Source organism: Conger conger, chromosome 6 (genome assembly GCF_963514075.1).
Source record: "Conger conger chromosome 6, fConCon1.1, whole genome shotgun sequence".
Classification (NCBI taxonomy): domain Eukaryota; kingdom Metazoa; phylum Chordata; class Actinopteri; order Anguilliformes; family Congridae; genus Conger; species Conger conger.
Genome location: NC_083765.1, coordinates 41,946,766 through 41,968,204, shown reverse-complemented (window position 1 = coordinate 41,968,204; position 21,439 = coordinate 41,946,766). Strand labels below are relative to the sequence as shown.

Below are 21,439 nucleotides of genomic sequence, written 5' to 3'. Positions count from 1 at the left end.
TGAGATGTTTGATCTGTCTTGTGGACATTCCAAATGGATGGACTGGCCAAAGTGAGCAACATGAACAGTGCCTCTCTTTCATCCCTCCCACCGCAGAGCTATTTCTCATCTGACGGCTTTCATCCATTCATTTACACTTAAAAACGTTAATCAATAGTTCCGTTCCTTCGCTCCTCTAAAGATGAAGGCTTCGCTCATGAATCCATTTGTGTCTCTGTGATAAATCTTCAGACAGTCCATGGAAAGGGTGCCAAAGATTCATGATTCATGGGTCCAAGTCCATAGTGCATCAAGTGACAGCCAATGTCAAACGACAAGACCTGCTGTTGCCATCCATAGTGGATCGTGCACAAGACTATTTAAGTCTGCTTTAAACTGCATCATGAGGTGCATCTTACAAATCCTGCTACCATAGCAACCGATAATGTATTAACTGATTGACTTTATGAACACAACTGATCAGGAGGTTTATGGACAGCTGAATAGCAATGACCTAGCTACACAGCTAGAATAATCTAAGCTCCAGGTTGTATCCTTGACTGTATGCTGGCCCAAAACCGTGTATATTGGCTTCATAGAAAAGTCTATTTTGGTAAACCAAAAATAAAACTCCACCTTGCTGCATTCAGAAGTGTTGTTGACTGCTCCGTGTCTTTGAAAGTCGATGGGCTGAATGCTAAGTCTGGCATTGAGCATTTGGTTGGGCGGGTTGCTTTTAAACCATGTAACTGTTTTCACCTTCCACAGAAATGGGGAATTATTTGTTTGTCATCACTCGTACACTGAAAACTCAGAGACGCTGGGGCCAGGTGTTGGTTCGTTTGATCCCCTTGTTTACCAGACAGAGAAAACAACATCATGTTCACAAATACTTTCCAGTGCTTTCTCTAAGTGCTATGCTGCATATTAACAAGCAAAATCACTCCTTATCCAAGCACATCACTGACAACACTGGATATAAGCACTAATGTGACACAAAATACTACTATATTCTTGTCTGTATTTTATGTTAATGCAGTCAGGTAACGTTATGTGTGCTGCTGTCTTGTCCATGGGTCACTTGTAAAAGAGATGTCAATCTCCATGAGACTTCCCTGGTAAAATAAAGGATTAATAAAAAACAAAAACTATATGGTCTCAAAAATAACATTCCTGCTTCCTTATTTGAGAATAGCGTGCAGGGCCACACGGTTCCAGTGTGAATGTGTCTTGATCAATAACTACACAGCTTTAAAAACACGATGGATGAGCAGGACCTTCCAGAACAGTCTGGAAGCCTGTGTATATCTCCAGACTGTTGTGCAACACGTGCAGTTTTTTCAGCCAAAATGCAATTAAGAGTGTGAATCCCAAGGACATTTGGGATAACAAATCCTAAACTATTTTCTGTTGCCTGGCGACTGGAGATAGAATTAACACTATATATTTTTTTCAGCTGAATGTGCTTCTTCTGGGAACCCATTTTTATGGTTGAGAAACTCCAAAAAAAAAAGTTGGTACATTAAAAAAAAATGAATTGGAATTCTCAGCTAGGCTGTCCTCATCGACACAACCAGTTACTTTAGATTGTGGTTTGATGTGCCCACTTCGAAACATAGACTGTAGAAAAATATGGACCAAGTGCCTGTTACGTTACCCACTGACTATCCATGGGCTTGTGAAAAGCGTTTTGAAGCCCAGGAAGTCAAGTTTACCGGCAGCACCATGTTGTGCATTTGGAGCCAGAGCTGATGCGGATCCTCCACTAAGCGTGTGAGAGTGACGTAATCTGTCCCTGATTCGTCAACAAAGTATTGCTGTATTGTCCTAATAACACAATAACATAAAGAAAACTGGAACATGAATGAAGAACAGATTGTGGCAAAAGATTATTGCACATTGACTTTACCTTGAAAACAGGTCTGAATGACTTATGCCAGACCCAACCTCAGTGGTGCTAGAGAGCACTGTCTCTCACCATCTCTCAGCATGACCAGGAAATAAGAATCAAAAAAGAAGCCTGGCTTTGGCCACTTGCTTGGAAACTGCTGACATATACTACAAAACTACCAATCCGAAGGCAATTCATCCACTAACAACGTCAGCGTGTTCACACAGAAGGGGAAGGGATAAACAGTGTTGTGGTTTGTGGGTCTTTGCTGCTGCAATTCCTCTCTTGACCGTTAGAAGTCCACAATGACCTATTGTACCTTTAAATACATTTATGTGAAGTAAATGTCTGTAAGATCAGATCCACTAAGTCCCAGGGCATTCAGCACAATAGAGACCCTGTACAAATGAAATAATATTTATTTTAAATACTCAATAATCTACTTCTGAAACTGAGATGTCCTTTAGATCTTTAATTAAATATTACTCATTATAATTTTACTCTTTGAGAAACATTTTGGACAGCACTTTGAATGTGCTGTAGGGTACCCCAAAGTCATATGCATTTGCAGTTGACTAGTTGGTGTAGCAGAGTAGCACAACGGTTAGAGAACCAGGTGTGTAACTCCCACGTTGTGGGTTAGTTTCCCAGGAGGGTCACTGCTGCTGAACCCCAGAGGAAAGCACTTAACCTGATCTCCTTCAGTCATTACTCAGATGCAGACACGGACTGTGAGTGAACGAAAATAATCTGTTGATAAGCGACTCTGCAACAGGCAGAAAACGTAAATCATTGAATTGCTCTAAATGATTTATTTTGCCTTTCCAAGGAAGTGAAAAGCGTCCAAACAACCCTACTGCTGTATTACTGGCTTTCCCGAAGTCCCCTGCAGTCTTCGGACAACTGCCACCTGAAAGGAAAACCAAAATGGATTTCTCAATCCAGAGGCAACCAAATTGTTGCACTTTTAGTCACTCATTCATTCATTCATTCATTCATTCATTATCCTAACCCGCTTATCCCGAACAGAGTCGCAAGGGGGCTGGAGCCTATCCCAGCATACATTGGGTGAATGGCAGGAATACACCCTGGACAGGTCGCCAGTCCATCGCAGGGCACACACACCATTCACTCACACACTCATACCGATGGCCAATTTAGACTCTCCAATCAGCCTAACCTGCATATCTTTGGACTGTGGGAGGAAACCGGAGTACCCCGAGGAAACCCACGCAGACATGGGGAGAACATGCAAACTCCACACAGAGAGGCCCCGGCCGACGGGATTCGAACCCAGGACCTCCTTGCTGTGAGGCGGCAGTGCTACCCACTGCACCATCCATGCCGCACTTTTAGTCACTCGTTACCTGTATTTATTTCATATAGTAATCTATGAGAGAGCTGATCGACTGGATACTTTTATACCTGCAATCCCTTCCAGCCCACCTTTTCTATTTCTAAACTGTCATAAAACATCAGAGTGTGGTGTGCAGAGGGCACATGAATACTGAGTCAGCTGAAGGCAGAGAACATTTTAGAAGTATTTTGGGAAGAAAAGGCATCTGGAAATACTGCTGGATGCCCGTCTCCTCTCAACCGAACGTCATCTCGTCTCTCCATTTTGTTTTGAGTTTATTTTCTCGTCTATGACACTGCGTTCATCATATTTTTTATCGTTGCCCATGTATCCTCTTCCATGGCTGCTCCAAGCCTGGTGCTTTCAGGTTGTTTTTTTACATTTGATTAATAAGCTGACATTTCAGTTTCCCAGTGCTGGAAAACCCTGCTCAGATATTCTCGTTAGCTTTGTACTGCCGTTCCCCACCGCCGTAAACACCATTCGCGGTGCCCAGGGAGGCCTTAGCTGGAGCATAAGTATTGCTTAAACTGAGTGGTTCAAAACAGATTCAGGGACACATGCACAACTGAGTTTTCACTCTCTGAAGTCATTATTGGTTTAAACACACCCACTGCCTGTAGTCCAGTGGCTAAGGCGCTTGACTGGGACCTGGAAGGTTGGTGGTTCATTCCCCAGTGTAGCCACAATAAGATCAGCTGTTGGGCCCTTGAGCAAGGCCCTTAACCCCACATTGCTCCAGGGGGGATTGGCCACTGCTTAGTCTAATCAACTGTATGTCGACTTGAATGTGCTCTTCAGCTGGCAAATTTGAGTAAAGGATTCATTAATGTGCTACACCCGTGTCTGTGTGTCTGTTAATGAGTGCGTTGGCCACCATAACTATCTATAAATTAAGGCTCTCGAAGACATAAAATGGTGGTCAGAATACAAGACGCTTCAGCTTTCAGTAGGGGTTACATCCCCTCCCAACCTCCCCCATTTGTGTCCCTACCAATGTCAAAATCAACCTTATCTACCAGATGATTGGCAGATTAAATATTTGCGTCAACAAGCTGGTGTTCCAGTCCACCTAATAACATACTCACCGCGTGTATTTTAGGTCAACATTGAGGGAAAATGAGACTGATTCGAGAAGAATTGTGCCTTTTGCCCTTTTTTCTTGTTCAAATCAACTGTCACTTTTCTGTTCATACTGTACCAGCTGAATGAGTCTGAACCTACAGCTATTACAAATAATGAAAACATAGTAGCTCAATAAAATGGCCCTTCAGTGATTCCTTTTCTATTTATTTAAAATGTGGATAAATCCCATTCTCTCTGCAGCCCAGAGAAATGAAGTAATACGTTGTTGCAAAGAGTAGAACCACCAAACATTGAATCTGCAGGGGGAAAAAATCTGATCTTATCCACTCAACTGCCAAGCCAAGAAACACATTTTCACAACCAAGCAGTTCCCCAAACAAAATTCTATTCCAGATATCTCACCCCCACACGGACTTGTGGTTCGGTTTTCAGCTTGTCTGGTCCGTGCTGCCGCAGACGTGAAATTCAGGTCCATATCTGCGAATGCGGAAGAGGGACATGCCACCCACAGCCAGACTGAAAACACTCAGACTGAGGAGAGATGTAATGCATAAAAACCGTGCTTCCTGTCCTGTCTGATGTCTGGGACCAGAGCAATACTGTTGCAGCCTTTTAGTTTGGTGTTGTTCCCATAGAAATACAGTAAAAAGAGTGATACTCGCCTAAAATCTTATATGCCTAACTATAGTTACCCAACCAAGTATTATGTTTAAGCCAAATACTTATGGAAGCTATGCTAGTTGGGGGTGGCATGGGGGTGCACTGTTGCCTCACAACAAGAAGCTCCCAGGTACAAATCCTGACTGGGGCCTTTCTGTGTGGAGTTTATGTGTTCTCCCTGTGTCTGTCTGGAGTTTGTGTGTTCTCCCCGTGTCTGTGTGGAGTTTGTGTGTTCTCCCCGTGTCTGTGTGGAGTTTGTGTGTTCTCCTCGTGTCTGTGTGGAGTTTGTGTGTTCTCCCCGTGTCTGTGTGGAGTTTGTGTGTTCTCCCCTTGTCTGTGTGGAGTTTGTGTGTTCTACCCGTGTCTGTGTGGAGTTTGTGTGTTCTCCCCTTGTCTGTGTGGAGTTTGTGTGTTCTCCCCGTGTCTGTGTGGAGTTTGTGTGTTCTACCCGTGTCTGTGTGGAGTTTGTGTGTTAGTAGCAGTAGGCTAACTGCCTGTAGGTATGAGTAAATATATATATATGTCAGTTTATATTTCAGTATCAGCAGACATTACCCAGCATTAGGTGTTAGTGATGTCCGTTGTTAACAGAGTCAAGCATTAATGGAATATGGTGGGGTTTTGCTTTTGGTGACCGTGAGGGCAATTCCCATTAATGTCAGAGCTCTTGCCTTTCAAATGACAGTCATGACAAAAGCACGGACAGTTACCTCGTTAAATTCTCTCCATAGAGTTGCAACAAGTCGACGCCTTTGATTTTCACAGCGGCGTCGGATCTGAGAGGGCTTTTCATGTGTGACTCTTCTGAAACGTGACCTTGTTTCCCCCCCGCGCTTCACGCCGCCTTTCCTCCCGCGTAGCTCGCTGCGCCCGCTCAAAGCCGCGCTCGACGGGATGATGAGAGACGCCGTTTGATATGCAAAGCGGCCGACCGGATTCAGTCCTGTCGCTCTCCACTCGAGAAGAGGATGTGACTCGCCCCCTCCGGTCAGGAAATGTATATGTAATTAATGTGTTATTTAGCTGATTCTTTTATCCAAAGCGATTTACAGTTGATTAGACTAAGCACTCATAAAGCAATGTGCGGTTAAGGGCCTTGCACAAGGGCCCAGCAGCTTTGCAGATCTTATCATGGCTACACCAGGGCTTGAACCACCAACCCTCCAGGTCCCAGTCATGTACCTTAGCCACTAGGCAACAGGCCAGCAAAAGGTTTTGTTTTTTTTCTTCTTTGTTCTGAGAAAACTGGTTTATGGTGAAACATTTGAAAGGAAAAAAAGGCTCTCCAAACCTGAATGGCATTTAAATTCACAAAATCTAAATATGGAAACAAGAAATAAATAGCAACACCAGACAATGAATAAATAAAGAAAGAATGGAACCCTGCAATTGTAATATAACCAATGAATGCAATAAAAACGACATTGGTGCGAGAGGGAAAAGGGCTGTTTCTATTTGAGAAGGCGGCTGAAATATGCTTTCCTCAGTGAAGTAACCTCCTATACCCCCAGGCAAAGCAGCGCCTTGGGAATGCATATTTATAAACACCAGCACCCGGAGCATAGCTTACATTCACCATCTGTTTCCCTACCTGTCCAGCCTTTACGGCCCGGCAGCTGAACACTTCCACAGTAGGCAGTGGATAAAGACGTTTAACACTTTATCTACATTTAGGCATTTAACAACAGACACTCCTATCCAGAAAGATGTACATAAACAACGCACACTAAAATGTTTAGGCAACAAAGAGCTGGAGCCAATTTATCAGGGACACAACTGATAGTAGCCCATAATGCATGACTAACTAAGAAGTAGTACACCTTCCACTTGAAGTTAAGTTATAACGTTGGTGCAAGTGAGAGACTGAGAATGTAGTAATTTAAGCAGCGAATGGCTTTGATTATATAGTTTTAGATGGAGCACAGTTGAGGTGAGAAAAGCCACAAGTGACAGTTGAGGATTAGGTGAGCTGAGATGTTCTCAACTGAATACCCTAATGCTGATGTTACAATCTACTGGTGATGGGGCAGCCCACCCTAGTCCATTACAGTTGATTAGACTAAGCAGGAGATAATCCCTCCTGGAGCAATGTTAAGGGCCTTGCTCAAGGGCCCAACAGCTATGCACTGATCTTATCGTGGCTACACCAGGGCTTGAACCATCAGTCTTCCGGATCCATGTCATGTACCTTAGCCACTTGCCAAGCTGCCCCAGTAAGGTGCCAGTATTGTTTCAGAAAATATTCAGCTGTATAAATGGATTGTATGTAAAAAATAAAAAAGAAGTAATGGGCAAACATACACTCAGTGAGCACTTTATTAGGTATTTATTACACGTATTTTTCAGACTTATCTGTCTTCTGCTGCTATAACTTACCCACTAAGAGGTTTGATACGTTGTATGTTCAGAGATGCTCTTCTGCATGCCACTGTAACGTATGGTTATTTGTGTTACTGTCACTGTCACTGTCCTGCCAGTCTGGCCCTTCTCCTTTGACCTCTGTCATCTCACTAGGTGGTTTTTGTTTTTCGCACCCTGTCTGGCACCAACAATTATTCCACAGTCAAAGTAAATTAGGTCACATTTATTTCCCATCCTGACATTTGGTATGAAAAACAGATGAACCTCTCAACCATGTCTGAATGCTTGCATGCATTTAGTTGCTGCTGCATGACTGGCTAATTAAATATTTGAATTTATAAGCTGGTGTACATGTCTACTGTAAAACCCCACTCTAACCCAATGACGGAATTTAGCGGGGGCCGAAGGGGGTTTTGCGTGCTTGTCCTTCTGGCGTTGCTGGGAGAACATTAGTAGGGTTAATTATTGTCCTCCGTACAAGAACAGAGCACAATTATGTTTAAGAATATACTGGGTCCCTTGCCATGGGTCGGATATGGATTGACCTGCCCCATATCCCGCTTACAGCTGGCCAGAAACGGATCAGTACAATTCTTAATATTCTCCGTTCTCAAACGGGGCCGTATTGTATGTTTAGTGGTTACTATAGTTTTACTCGTTTATCTGACTCCATTTAAAATATAATTTAGAAATTTGGGTTTGTAACTTACGCGGACCTCGGGAGTGATTACACTCGACTCGTACCTGCGCCACCATTACTCAATAGATGCTCTCGCGATTAACATTATTGCTGAAATCTCAGTTTGGTGTAGAACTCAGAGGCTGAGGGTCCAGTCAACACAATACATGCAAAACTGCCATGATAGTTGCGAGCCCAGGTCGGCATAGCATTAACTGGGCTCCTTAGAGCTAATTTTGCAGGAACCAGCGCCGTAAGGCCCAAGGGTTCCCTTCGCACCAAATCACAAGAGCCGTGCGTCACCGACCCTTTAATTGGCAGAAACTTGCTGGCCTCACAGCTTAGAACTATCACAAATGTACCAAACTGCCGATCGGTCAGTCTTTGGCCCCCATTTTCCCCCTGAGTATTCGGTTGTAATTTAGGCTGAAAAGGTACAAGATGAATTAGAGTCATGGAGATCACGCAAGTTACAAATAAAAAAGTTTATTCGCAAACAGGTAGGTTATTAGCTTTAGAATATCACAATCAACTACAAAATACACAAATTAAGAATAGAGATAGAGTAAATAATCATACCTAGCCTGCTTGGACTACACACAAACACAGAGTAGAGAATATGCCGTGTGGAAAGTCGAATACGATCTTCCGCTGCTACACATACATACATACATACATAAGACATGTTGTGTGGGAAGTCGAATACGATCTTCCTGATACTTACATACACGTACAATATGCTGTGTGGGAAGTCGAATACGATCTTCCCAGGTTGGTCTGTCTCCCTTGCTTTTATGCCAAATCATACGTTTGGAACCAGGTGGCAGTGCCATAAATCAATCTGGAGGGGTGGTCAAATGTGGAATTTAGACCCCCACCAGGGTGGGGGTTGTTAAGTAGGGAAAATGAGATGATTACCAAGAGAGGACATGCAGGTTTTCCCTTGAGTTACTGAAACTATAGTTTATTAAATTCCATTTGGTATGAAATGTATCTCATCCGATTCCTTGATTTTACCAGATCACATACATACCAAACAGATTACCCTTATGTTTTATTATGTTGCAGTTACCATGAAACTTCCCTCCTGATTATCCATTTTACATGCACTCCCTGTTACCATTACATGAGACTTAATGCAATAATACAAGGATCACATGGGCAATGTTTTCAAGGTTTTACCGGGTCTATTTACTATCTTAATAGCAGTTTTGAATATTTAATCTAGGAGAACAGTCACCGGTGTAATGGCAGCAGTGCCCAAATGAGGGCACTGTGGCATTGTCCGGAGTCTTCCCCTTGGAAGTGACCAGGTATGGGGTCACAGGGAGGTCACCAATGTTCTGGAGAATTCTTTTCCCATGATCCAACTGGCCTTGGACCACTCATACATCTTAACTCCCCAACAGGTAGTCTAAACAACATTGAAACCCCAGCTCTCAGGCCCCTCACAAATGGCAGCCCTTCCTGACCTTAACCACTATGCTACAGGCCTCCCCATCATATCTATGAATGCCGTAGTTGGGAGTTTTCATGATAACTGCATTATGCTGTAAATATGTATACGTGCCTCTCATGGTAATATACCTTTTGGATAAACCTGATTTGGGTGAATGAAAGGAAAGGAGACACCCCAGACTATTTGGTTTCTTCTCCTCATCTCCGAAATCCAGGCCTTAGTTCTTGACCCTAAAAGTGAGTCACCCATCTATAATTTACAGCCAGGCCCACCAGGCAGAGGGCTAAAACACATGGCTTCTACAGAGACAGCTTTTGCCCTCGGCTCCTGAATGGTTATGCTATCAAAGGTAGACTGTTACAAAAACTAGACCATTACACCAGTCGCACTGAACCAATCAGAATAACACCAAACATTACTATATTCTGACCTGGGATTATCATGAAACATGTTTATACCATCTCCAATCTCTAACCTGTCAGGAATGTGAGAAAAGGGGGGCCCCCAGGGCCCAAGAAGGTGCCTCTAAGAATCCTTCTCTAGCTCTCCCCCACAGGCATGTGTGCCACCGGTGGGGGCTAACAATGTATGCTCCAGGAGGGGGAAGTCAGCAAGCTGACCAGCACATGAGACCAAATGTTACTTATGACTGGCTTACACTACCTAATAAAGTGCTCAGTGAGTGTATTATTTGACTTTGTGGTTGTGGATGAGGTGTGACTCATTTACATACAGCAAATAAAATAAAAAATCAAGAAATAGTATAGGGCTTTGGTATGTCAGGGCATATACCCTACTATAGCTAGATTTGAACAGAGATGTACAGTTAATCTGAATTAAAGAATGTCTACTAACCGTGTCATAATGAAACAACGATTAGCACGAGGCTAAATGTATAAGCAGGCAAGCAGATGCAAGCACTAGAATGCTAGTGACTTGTTTAAATACTTAATTTTTTCATCACAGCTTCATACATTTATTCAAATTCACAAGATTTTTCAAGTTATTAAAAAACTGCCACAGTGTATGTACCTGACATCAAAGTCTCTATAAATATAGCGCACGTGTGAGAAAGTAAAGTTGCCTTTTCGCACCTCTCTCGTCACCGCTACTCTCAGTGATACTGAACTCAAACACTGTCGTCAAAAAGGCTATCGCTTCGCTATCGCTTGACCTACTCTTGGGATTTGCCTCCATTCATCACAGGAAGTCCCTGAGCAAAGGCCTCGGTACAGGGCCTGATTAACAATGTATGACTTCCATTCACCAATGAATCCTGCGAATAGAAGAGACAATCTCTCTCCCTGGAACGGGAGAAAGAACCTGCAGCCAGTCTCCTAAAATAAATGTTTTAATACAGCGCGGCAAAAAACAAACAAACAAAAGAAAATGTTTCAACCTCTTGCCAAGACCCTGTTTCTTATGCAGGGCGAGCCATGCAATATTTCCGCTTACCCCAGTATTCCCTCCATAGAGTGCACAGAATCATTTTTCTTTGTCAGAAGAGGCCAGCAAGATTAATAGATCCAGTCTGATTTGCGGCATAAGACTGGGGCACTAGCAACTGAGCTAGGCAAACTAGCATCTCTGTGAAAGTGACCTTTTGACCCATTCTCTGGAGGAAAGCCCCAAAAAAGCCTCCCTGTATGAAAAATTATCGTCTATATCCCATATGATGAATTAAACATGGGAAAATAATCAGATGAATAAACATGTTTTTTATGTAGTTGGCTTTAGTTATGGATTTCTGTTATGTACTCTATCTATATGAAATGCCTTTTGCTAAAGCAGTATCCTTCCATGTCAAATATGCAACCTCCACCGGGAACATGAAAAATTGTTTTTATCTCTCTGTTTATATTTGTGTACAACACCTTACAGTGAAGTTGTTTCAGGAAGAGACTGTTTTCAGAAAATTTACTTTTTTCCAAGCCAGCGGGAACACCTATAGCCAAATCTCCAAAGTGAGCATTCAATGACAGAGGCAGGAAGTGTATCCAGCCTGTTTGAAATATGCATCTGTAAGTAAAGAACCCTGCAGGCTGTTCCACACTTGTCTCCTGTCACAACTTTCTTTTTCCTGAATGGCTTGATTTTCATAATGAAACAATCGTGGATATATGCGTGCACACACACACGCGCATACACACACGAACACACACAAATGAGTACAAATTTTGTGTTTCAGACAGAGAAGGCGTAATGTAATGTAGAGCTGTGTTTGCTGTGTGTGTCCCCACTAAACCAGTGTGTTTACTATATGTGTCCCCACTACACCAGTGTGTTTACTATATGTGTCCCCACTACACCAGTGTGTTTGCTGTGTGTGCCCCACTACACCAGTGTGTTTACTATATGTGTCCCCACTACACCAGTGTGTTTGCTGTATGTGTCCCCACTACACCAGTGTGTTTGCTGTGTGTGTCCCCACTACACCAGTGTGTTTGCTGTGTGTGCCCCCACTACACCAGTGTGTTTACTATATGTGTCCCCACTACACCAGTGTGTTAACTATATGTGTCCCCACTACACCAGTGTATTTGCTGTGTGTGTCCCCCACTACACCAGTGTGTTTGCTGTGTGTGCCCCACTACACCAGTGTGTTTGCTGTGTGTGTCCCCACTATACCAGTGTGTTTACTATATGAGTCCCCACTACACCAGTGTGTTTGCTGTGTGTGTCCCCACTACACCAGTGTGTTAACTGTATGTGTCCACACTACACCAGTGTGTTTGCTGTGTGTGTCCCCCACTACACCAGTGTGTTTGCTGTGTGTGTCCCCACTACACCAGTGTGTTTGCTGTGTGTGCCCCACTACACCAGTGTTTACTATATGTGTTCCCACTACACCAGTGTGTTTGCTGTGTGTGCCCCACTACACCAGTGTTTACTATATGTGTCCCCACTACACCAGTGTTTGCTGTGTGTGTCCCCACTACACCAGTGTGTTAACTGCATGTGTCCCCACTACACCAGTGTATTTGTTGTGTGTGTCCCCCACTACACCAGTGTGTTTGCTGTGTGTGTCCCCACTTCACCAGTGTGTTTGCTGTATGTGTCTCCACTACACCAGTGTGTTTGCTGTATGTGTCCCCACTACACCCGTATGTTTGCTGTGTGTGTCCCCACTACACCAGTGTGTTTGCTGTATGTGTCCACACTACACCAGTGTGTTTGCTGTGTGTGTCCCCACTACACCAGTGTTTGCTGTGTGTCCCCACTACACCAGTGTTTGCTGTATGTGTCCCCACTACACCAGTGTGTTTGCTGTGTGTGTCCCCACTACACCAGTGTGTTTGCTGTGTGGGTCCCCACTACACCAGTGTGTTTGCTGTGTGTGTCCCCACTATACCAGTGTGTTTACTATATGAGTCTCCACTACACCAGTGTGTTTGCTGTATGTGTCTCCACTACACCAGTGTGTTTGCTGTATGTGTCCCCACTACACCAGTGTGTGTGCTGTATGTGTCCCCACTACACCAGTGTGTTTGCTGTATGTGTCTCCACTACACCAGTGTGTTTGCTGTATGTGTCCCCACTACACCAGTGTGTGCTGTATGTGTCCCCACTACACCAGTGTGTTTGCTGTATGTGTCCCCACTACACCAGTGTGTGCTGTATGTGTCCCTACTACACCAGTGTGTTTGCTGTATGTGTCCCCACTACACCAGTGTGTTTGCTGTATGTGTCCCCACTACACCAGTGTGTTTGCTGTATGTGTCCCCACTACACCAGTGTGTTTGCTGTATGTGTCCCCCACTACACCAGTGTGTTTGCTGTATGTGTCCCCCACTACACCAGTGTGTTTGCTGTATGTGTCCCCCACTACACCAGTGTGTTTGCTGTATGTGTCCCCCACTACACCAGTGTGTGCTGTATGTGTCCCCACTACACCAGTGTGTTTGCTGTGTGTGTCCCCACTACACCAGTGTGTTTACTATATGTGTCCCCACTGCACCAGTGTGTGCTGTATGTGTCCCCACAGCGAGCTGTGGTCCCCAGGGCCACTCAGCTCGCTCCGCCAGCCCCATCTTGCCGCAGCAGGGTGCGTTTGCTCCAGAGAGCTGCCATCGGAGCGTCAGCCCGAAACCACGGGGGGTGGGGGGGAGCCTTGTTCACTGACAGACATGTCCCTGGTGCCCCCTGGAGCGGTGGCACGGATTAGAAATCAGTCAGACATTACACTGTGTGTGTGTGTGTGTGAGAGCGTTTTCTCTGTCCCTACACTCAGAAAGACCTTAGGCCCTGGAAGCAAAACTGTGAGGACACTTAAGTCACATTTATGCACATTACATTACAGGCATTTGGCAGACGCTTTTTTCTAGAGCAACAAACAAAGTGCTTGAACATAACCAGTGTCTAGTGCGCCAAAGACCCCCAGAGGGAAGAACCTTCATGTGCATACATGTACATTAGCCAGTTAAGTGCTTAAGCACTGACCACAAACTGGTGTGTGTATCAGAGAGAGAGACAAAATGCTTTGGCAATGAAAAACCCTTACCATGCCAAGCTTATTTGAGCAGTCAGTGTACTATACTTTTGCACGTACAGTCATGCTGGGGACTTCTTATTGAATAATAATCTATGCTAGGCAACCCAGGCAACTCCTGATGTTCTTTTATAATATTTGAAACAAGTTACAGTGAAAGTACTAAGGTCAGATTCGTCCCCTGACAGACTTTGCAAGGCAACTCGAGGAAGTCTAACTGATGAGAGTAAGGGCATGCTTGAGCTATAAGGCGATAATTTCCCACACAAAGCAACTTACTGCGGCCACCGTTAAGTGTTACATGAGTAGGCAAAACGTTTGCCCTGTGCTGCCCTGTGCCCACAAAAGCAATTACAAATTATGACAATCGCAAGCGTTTTATATGCAAATGAATAAGGTTTCTTTTTCAGAGTGCATAATATTTTTAAGTGCCTGACCCCTTGGCTCCAATCTAATGTCAGTGCAAACCCATCAGGACACTTCCCACTCGAGATGCACCACATGCATATTTTGTCTTTGAACAAACACTACAATCTAAAAGATTTAACTTAATACCGAAACAAATTGAAACCGAAGCATCCATCCATCCATCCATTATCTGAACCCGCCTATCCTGAACAGGGTCGCAGCAGGGCTGGAGCCTATCCCAGCATACATTGGGCGAAAGGCAGGAATACACCCTGGACAGGTCGCCAGTCCATCGCAGGGCACACACACCATTCACTCACACTCATACCTACGGGCAATTTAGACTCTCCAATCAGCCTAACCTGCATGTCTTTGGACTGTGGGAGGAAACCGGAGTACCCGGAGGAAACCCACGCGCACACGGGGAGAACATGCAAACTCTGCACAGAGAGGCCCCGGCCGACGGGGATTCGAACCCAGGACCTCCTTACCTCATCTGGCTTCTTTGGTCCAGCCTGATTGCTTGCAGACTGAAGAGTAGGTTTAGAATGTTCTTTTTCATAATTCTAAGCCAGTGTTCTAGAACTGTTCACTACGGAATATTCCAGTCACGTCTGTGATCTCAAACTTAAAGGGTTAAAGGAGAGAGACAGCAGAAAACCCATTGGCTAAACCAGGACCAGGACCAGGACCAGGACCAGGGACCCCCCGCCCCTTTATTTCAGAGGCAATATAATGCAGCTCAGGAAACAACATGGCAGGATGTGCAGGAGCCGCAACTGGATAGTTTATTTATTTTATTCAACCTTTATGTGACCAGGGTAGTCACACAAAGATATGCATCTCTTCTCTTCTACAGGTGAGCCCTGTAGCCTTGTAGGTTTAAATGAAAGGTTGCAGGTTTGATTCCGGGTGGGGCACTGCTGTTGGGTCCATTGAGTCAGGTATAGGTAGGATTATAACTAGAGTTTCTCCACTAAAGGTATGAGTGTCTACCCAGACACTCCCACTTCAGTTCTTCATGCCATAGGTTTAGTATACCGGTACTAGCAGTGGCTTCACTGGACACTGCTAGGCTTTCTTTAGTTGGTGAGTTTTTGTAGGTCTGAACCTTGTGTGCATCTGCTAATGTTAACCTCTCAGTTCATACATGGGGTGTTGGAGGTGTTGAAGAGAATGAAAGCTAAATTTGTCTTGGGTGGTTTTCTAAAGCGACAAATGTATTTCATTTTATTCTAGAGAGGTAAAAGATACAGACATTTTAGTGCAATTCTTCCACAGTCTACCTGGAGGAGGTCTCAGTGGGCTTCAGCGTTTGCGTATCTTGTGAGGCTGAGGGGGAAAAAAACTTGTCACATTTCAATCAGAATGTGAGAAAATTATGAAGTCTCAGCGTATCATTCTGAGACCGGGAAGAAGTGGCAGCTGAAGTAAAACTGAAAAAATACAAGATGACAAAAATATGTTGCAGCGAAAATATTGTCAAAAATATTTGTTTCAATTTTCTTGAATGCCCCGTGTAGTGTAGGTTTCAGCACAGTATAATTTATGGTTCTTGATATTAAGACCAGAGATTGTCTTATTTTATCCTGATCAGTTCATTCCAGTCACAACTTCATATAAACTCATGATGACTCATATATTGCAGAATTGCTAAATAAGAGAGACCGTTGGTAACTATTTTTTTTTAAACAAGGCGATTATGGGCATCAAAAACATTTGCAAATTCAGTTTGCTTCAGGGAATTCTGCTTCTGTATGCTGAGGCCTTTCATGTGGTCTGCAGTTAATGGAAAAGTGATATTAAGTTAGTTTAGAAAATGACAATTACTTTAATGTATTTATGCATTTCTCCATGGATCCAAATCATTTCAATGCATTTTCATCATTCACTCTTAAGTTGATGGTTATGTAAGGTACTCCTTTGTCTCATTCAAGTCAATGTACAAAATATTCTGTTTTTTGGGATCTTAAACTTGAATTTCAATTCAGCTGGTTTTTAAGTAAAGGAATATTGTTTGTCAAATGACTATTTCAGACTTTTCATATGTGGGAAATTTGACACATTATTGCCATCTTCAGCCAATATATTGTAGCATATGCGATTTCCATAATTCCCATTATTTCAAATGTCTTTCTTAAAATGAGAATGATATGAATGCCATTTGTAAATGACCCGGATTGAATGGTTGGAGATATTTCACCAGTCATTACATTTGAGTATTTTTGCCCTGATATGTAGCTAGTTAATTGACAGTCTTATGCAGAGCAGGCATTTCAATCTCATTCTGTAGGAAATGGCACAGTATTAGTGTAAATCCTGTGAAAACACCTTATAAGGATATCTCCAATTGTTGATATGACATTATCGGATTAAACATATCATGTAACTAAACTTCCTACGGTTTGCTGTGAGAGGAAATTGACATAGACATCCAGAGATATTTTTTAGATGCACTTTCTGCGTTAGCGACAAACAACATCATTGAAAAATACTGAAGTTGATACTTTTTATCACCACAAGATCGTTCTATATCAGAATCACCCTTTGCACACTGGTCTTTGTTTCAGCTGTAATTGTACCCACTAAATATGACATCATTTTCTGTTTTAGACAAGACAATAATCACAACTGGATCTCTCATTTTACACCCTCAGATGGGCCTGTACACGTCAGAGAAACTGCTTAAGAACTGGCTCTGGCTCCCTGAGAGAGTGTTACTCCGCCAAAAAAGAATTAAATACATAAATTAATCTATTAAAAGGAATCTCCCTGGGCTATGTAAGACCTGGAAAAGCACCAATGCTGCCTCTGGAGATGATGTTGTACCTTCTCTGTGCCTGGCGGAATTACACACTCTCTCCTGTAAGCCAGCGCAACTGGGAGACTGAGGGAACCTTAAAGAGCAATCGCAATCGCTGTTTCAGCCTGGCTCCGCCTTCTGCACAATTTAGAAAAAAAATGTCTTCTGGGGTGGGTAGAGTAGGTGTGTCCGTCTCATTTGCATAAATGATTCTCTAACCAATCAGGTGCCGGCAGTGTTCTGTTTCCTATTGATCCATAATCAATTGCCAAGTTTAAGTTACTTTAAGGAAAAACAAGCATAAGATTCAACTCCTTCTTCATACAGGATTATGCAAGCACTTCCATCAGTCTTTTGACACAGGGCTAAAGAGGAGCAGCAGGCACTAACACGAACAGCTTCCAAACCTGGAGCAAAACCATGTAAACAACCATAATAATACAAAAAACGATTTTGCCTTAAAACAATAACATTTAAATCCTCGGTGGGTGTGGTACTACCGGGCATCGGAATGGCTGATAAACAAACACACTGTGTGTGGCGGTTGGCTGGACTGGTTCAAAGACAGCCGGAGACAGAACTAATGAAATCACCGGTACCTTACGCACCCCGGCCTCAGTACACTACCCGTGTTACGTACCCTCCTGCGAAAGAGCCTGACTGTGAGTCAGATGAGCCGCTAACATCGAGAACATTTCCCATGAATGTCATTTTCTGCCTCCAGATTGTCCTTTGCCAGGTAATAACGGGAGGTGGAAAAGGTGACAGAAAAATCATTTCTGAACTTGGCAGTAGGCACTGGGAGAAATCCCCCAGAGAATTACAAGCATTTAACCAGACGGCCTTATCCAAAGCGAATTACTCTGCTTTTGCATTATTACGCACTTAGTATCCATTTATTCCTCTGGACATACATATACTCAAGCTGTTTAGGTCCAGAACCTTGCTCAACGGCACAACGACGGGGAGCTGCCTAGGAGCCAAACCCACAACCATTAGATCACAAGCTCTATTCCCTAACCACCAAACCCACAACCATTAGATCACAAGCTCAATTCCCTAACCACCAAACCCGCAACCATTAGATCACAAGCTCTATTCCCTAACCACCAAACCCACAACCATTAGATCACAAGCTCTATTCCCTAACCACCAAACCCACAAACATTAGATCACAAGCTCAATTCCCTAACCACCAAACCTGCAACCATTAGATCACAAGCTCTATTCCCTAACCACCAAACCCGCAACCATTAGATCACAAGCTCTATTCCCTAACCACCAAACCCACAACCATTAGATCACAAGCTCAATTCCCTAACCACCAAACCCGCAACCATTAGATCACAAGCTCTATTCCCTAACCACCAAACCCACAACCATTAGATCACAAGCTCTATTCCCTAACCACCAAACCCACAAACATTAGATCACAAGCTCTATTCCCTAACCACCAAACCCGCAACCATTAGATCACAAGCTCTATTCCCTAACCACCAAACCTGCAACCATTAGATCACAAGCTCTATTCCCTAACCACCAAACCCGCAACCATTAGATCACAAGCTCCATTCCCTAACCACCAAACCCACAAACATTAGATCACAAGCTCAATTCCCTAACCACCAAACCCGCAACCATTAGATCACAAGCTCTATTCCCTAACCACCAAACCCGCAACCATTAGATCACAAGCTCCATTCCCTAACCACCAAACCCACAAACATTAGATCACAAGCTCAATTCCCTAACCACCAAACCCGCAACCATTAGATCACAAGCTCTATTCCCTAACCACCAAACCCGCAACCATTAGATCACAAGCTCCATTCCCTAACCACCAAACCCACAAACATTAGATCACAAGCTCAATTCCTTAACCATCACTCTACACAGCTGCCAAAATGAGATGCAATATAAGACACATCACAAAATTAGCCTATTTTAAATCACATCATGCACGCACCTTTTTTAACAGCCATGGGAGTAAACTGCCCATTTCATCAAAATGTATTCATACATACAGTAAGGAATTTTAATTACTGCTTTAGGATGCAACAATTGCATGAATTAGTGAAAGATACTGAAAACCCCCTAAATACAGCCATGCTTCTAATTCTAAAGGTGTTACAATAATACTTATACTGAAGAAATCTTATTTAATATAAGACCTGCGACAATTCACCCAAACCCCTTTCCCCCCACCAGCAATTTCACAAATTGTAAATCATCTTGAACTGAAGTACATTTATATTTATTTTGTTGTAAGAACTACATTATTCAGTAAGAATAAAATATTACTGCCTGTGAATGGGGCATACATTTTAGAAAACACATTTTAAGTGTTGAAATCTGAATGCATGCACAAAACCCACAATTCAGTAACTGAAAATAATCTTTAAAAATAATAACTTTTTTTTTAAATACACTGATTTTGTTGTAAGAACTGGCTGAACTTAATATTGTTGTACGTAAAGGCACATACACTCCCTGAGCACTTTACTATGTAGACCTGTACACCAGCTTGTCAATGCAAATAATGATCTCCTGGGATTTTCACGCACAACAGTCTCTAGAGTTTGCAGAGAATGGCATGAAAAACAAACAAACAAAACCAAAAAAAAATCCAGTGAGCAGCAGTTCAGATTGGCTGAGGAAATATTTGTATTAACAAGCTGGTTTATATGTCTACCTAATAAAGTGCTCAGTGGGTGTATACACTCAGTGATCACTTCATTAGGGTTTTTTTTTTAAACTTTGTATTCTGCTGCTGTAGCCTATCCACTTAGAGATTTGACACATTGCGTGTTCAGAGATGCTGTTCTGCATACCACTGTTGTAATGTGTGCTTATTTGCATTACTGTCACCTTCTTGTCAGCTTTGACCAGTCTGGCCCTTCTCCTCTGACCTCTCTCATTAACAAGCCATTTCTAATTGCCAATGTACAATACAATTGTTTAGTATACAATACAAAGTAATTTATATCACATTTCTTCCCCATTCTCTGGTCTGAACAACAACTGAACCTCTTGATCATGTCTGCCTGCTTTTATAGAGTTTCCGCCACATGATTGGCTGATTACAAATATTATTTGCAAGGAACTGGTGTACAGGTTTAATTAATAAAGTGATCACTGAATGTGTGAATCAAAAACTCAGGCTATTCAGAAAGGGTCATTTTCGTAAGACAGTAGAGTCTGTGACCTAGACAGCGCTATATGACAATCGTGTTCCTGCATGCATCATAATAATATCAGAAATTGGTTGCATTAAATTTGGTAAAAATGAAAAATGAATACCTCGGAGATTATTACCTTTGATTATCGCACCGTCTATTACAACTGCTCAAAACAAGTTAATTGAGCACACCAAATAACCTTAATTGGCGGTAGCCTACAATCGACACGCTGTTTCCGCACTGTCCATTGGAATCTTAACTTGCAGCATTATTAGAGCAACTGGAAAAGCTAGGGCAATATAACAGAAAGAATTGACTACATTAAATAATGCAACAGTGTTTTCCAAGAAATGCCTGCGGTCTTAGTTAAATTAAAGTTGTTGAGCGAGATTGTGGATTTTATTCATTTAAGATCCACTTTCAGTCACGCAACTAAATCTATGTATATATATATCTATTCAACGCCCAAATGCAATGTCACGTCGAAATTAATAACGCTTTTCGTTGCTACGGTAAGTGGGTCCATAGCAACATCGGAGCTTGATAGAGGCACGAAACCGTTAGACTACCTACTTACCATTTGGGACATTACAGCGTGGTGGTGCGAAGGTAAATTGAATTCCGCACGCCCAGCATCTCCGTATACGTTTGATTTATCCAACAAAAAGAATCACAGCCGCTCAAAACACGCCTTTCTTCTAACTCCGCTGTAAAAAGCAGCAGCATCCTCGCCGCCCGCTCCGTCTCCGGCAGTGTTGGACCACTGCTCAATCTGTTCCACTCAAATGATGTCATTCAGCAGAGTTGGGCGCGAGGCAGAGATCTAAGACGGGAATAATCAATTGCAGAGGCAAAAATGCTGTTGCATGAATCAATGTTGTCGACACAAAAGCAGGCGTGAAGCAAACTTACTCTTAGCCAGTTTTTTTAAACGTGTATTGATATTGACAGATAGTAAACCAATTATGAAATAAGACTAGTTTCCTGGAACATTCGAATCTTATCAGACTTCAGGATCTAATCACTGATTGAGAAATGACAACAAAAAAAATCATAGTAAAGATGTGAGTTCGTTTTTTTTTAGTTGT

The 21,439-nt window shown here is 42.9% G+C and overlaps 1 protein-coding gene across 1 annotated transcript in view; it reads right to left on the bottom strand.

Moving 5' to 3' along the window:
* marchf1 (membrane-associated ring finger (C3HC4) 1) overlaps positions 1–21,111 on the bottom strand; it is a 66,656-nt gene extending 45,545 nt beyond the window's left edge. The window contains exon 1 of the mRNA XM_061247007.1: positions 20,929–21,111. The gene's annotated coding sequence lies outside the window, so the exon portion shown is untranslated. The remainder of the gene's footprint in view (positions 1–20,928) is intronic.
* Between the last annotated feature and the right edge of the window lie 328 nt (positions 21,112–21,439).